The 2,282-nt window shown below is 63.3% G+C and overlaps 1 protein-coding gene across 2 annotated transcripts in view; it reads right to left on the minus strand.

The window, feature by feature from the left end:
• Positions 1-2,282, minus strand: part of CLPS (colipase) — a 20,479-nt gene that overhangs the window by 12,943 nt on the left and 5,254 nt on the right. The window lies entirely within an intron of this gene.

Raw genomic sequence — 2,282 nt, forward strand, 5'->3', positions numbered from 1 at the left:
GGGCGGGAAAAAACCTTCCAGTCCCGGCCCCCCCGCCGCGCAGGGGAGGACCCTGGGGCTCCCTGATGGAGGAGGCGGGGATGGGGGTGCAAAGTGGGGTGCAACGCTGGTGATGGGGTGAGATTGGGGGGGGGGCTAGGGGTGCCCCCCATGCCCAAAGCCCCTTCAGACTCTTACTCCTCCTCGTTGCCTTTTCACCAAGGGGGGGACGGACCCTGTGCAAAGCAGAGTGTGAGGCTGGAGCACTCCAGTGCTTGCACCCCTCCATCACCCAGGGTGAACTGAGGTCCCCGGCGGGGGGGATACCCCTCGTGCCCCCCCCCCCCCTCCAAACAGGGTGCAGCGCAGGACACCGGCCTCACCCCAACAGCTGGAATGGGGTTCCACCCCTGCCATGCAAGGTGGGGTACGTGGGGGGGGGGGGTAGCTTGGGGTGCCCCCCCCCTCCCCCTAACACCCTTTCAGCCTCATACTCCTCCTTGTGTCCTTTTCACCAAGGGGGGGACCCTGTGCAAAGCAGGGTGTGAGGATGGGGCACCCCAATGCTTGCACCCCTCCATCACCCGGGGTGAATTAAGGTCCCTGGTGGGGGGGTGCATCCCTCCCCCGTTCACCCCCTTTGCCAGAACCTCGTGGCAGCAAAATCCGCCTGCACAAGGATGCCCTGTTCACACCCACCCCTCCCAGCCCAGGGTGCCCCCACCCTGGTGTGGGGTGTCATGTCGCCCCCCCCCCCTGTCCCCGTCCCCAGGGCTGGCAGCACCCCACACGCACCAGGGGCCCCTTCCTGTGTTTGTTAAGACGCCGTGAGTCAGGCGTCTGGCTTTCGGTTTAAGCCAATATTTACCAGCCCGGAGCTGCCAAAATAAAGCCACCGCTTCACCAGTAAATATAGGGCCGAGATGGGGGGGGCACACCCGTTCATGCGTGTCATCGTGCCCCCTCCCCCCCAGCACAGCCACCCCATTTCCACCTCTCTGGTGCCCCCATCCTCCTCTTGCCAGTATAGGGACACCCCAAAATCCCTATCATATATACTAGGAGTTGGCCCAGGCTGTGCCCCCCCCTTATTCTTCAGGGACGGGGTGACCCCCGAAGTGGGGCTCAAGGGGTGTCAAGTATGGGGCTGTGGGCATTTCAGGGACCCCTTGAGGCTGAACTGCCCCTGGGGTTTGGGGGGGTCCCTGCTAGGCTTGGCGAGGGGGGGTTCCCCAGGGCTGGGGGGTCCCGGGCTGTGGGCACACTGCGGCTGCCCCCTGCTGGTCCCGGCGGGGCTGGAGCCCGGACGTTGGCCACATCCTGCTCATGCCAAGGATGCAAAGCCCCGGGCGAGGCTGGCCCTAGGCAGACAGGGCTCCCAGTGTCCCCAGTACGTGTCCTGGGTCATGCCAGCCTCTCCGGGGTGCTCCACACTGGCTTGGAACACTGTGTGGGGCTGAGGACCCCGTGCAGATCCCGTCTCCCATGTCCCCTGCCCCCTCGCTCTCTGGGGGTGCCTGTCTGCTGCAGGAGAGGGGCCGCTGTCCCCATCCCTGTCCCCGTCTCCCCCTTCCTCCAGGTCTCATCTCGCACCCACAAGGACATCGAACTGGTGGCCTCCTGCTGGGACCACCACGATGACGAGATCAAGACCCTCAAGGATTTTGCCACCCACCAGGAGTTTAAAACTAAAATCCAGGTCAGCATTTTCCCCTCTTGCCGGCTTACTGGGACCAGCAGGTCACTGGAGCATCCCCTGCTCTGTCCCCATGCTGTCCCCCATGTCCCTCCCACCACAGCGGGGATCCCCAGGCTGTGCCACCCTCCCAGCCATGTCCCCATGGCACATACAACCCCTACGAGGTCCTTTTTGGGGAGGACACCCACCCAGCTGACTACCCCAGGGAGGGGATGCAGCTCCCAGCATGCAGGGTGACGTGGTGGAGGGGGACACAACCACCGACCACCTACAGCTTCCACAGCATCTCCCACTCCCTCTTCTCCAGTGACAAACCTTTTCTAGGGGATGTTTCCAGCCAGAGCAGCTGCAGCAGCAAATAAACTGATTCCAGCACAACCCAAGCAGCTCCCTCGGGGCCAGGGGCTGCTGCATCTTCTTGCACCCCCTTTGCTCCCCCCAAGCACCCCACTGCCCCCACCCAGGCCATTACACAATTCCATGTGTTGTGCATGCACATATAGGTGAAGCCACCACCTCCCGGTGGCTTTTTTGGCTGGAGGGACACATTGAGTGACAACCCCAGCCCGCAGTTTAGCAGAAGATGCTCTTTACTCAACGCCCA

This window comes from Calidris pugnax, unplaced genomic scaffold (genome assembly GCF_001431845.1).
Source record: "Calidris pugnax isolate Ruff unplaced genomic scaffold, ASM143184v1 scaffold245, whole genome shotgun sequence".
Classification (NCBI taxonomy): Eukaryota; Metazoa; Chordata; class Aves; order Charadriiformes; family Scolopacidae; genus Calidris; species Calidris pugnax.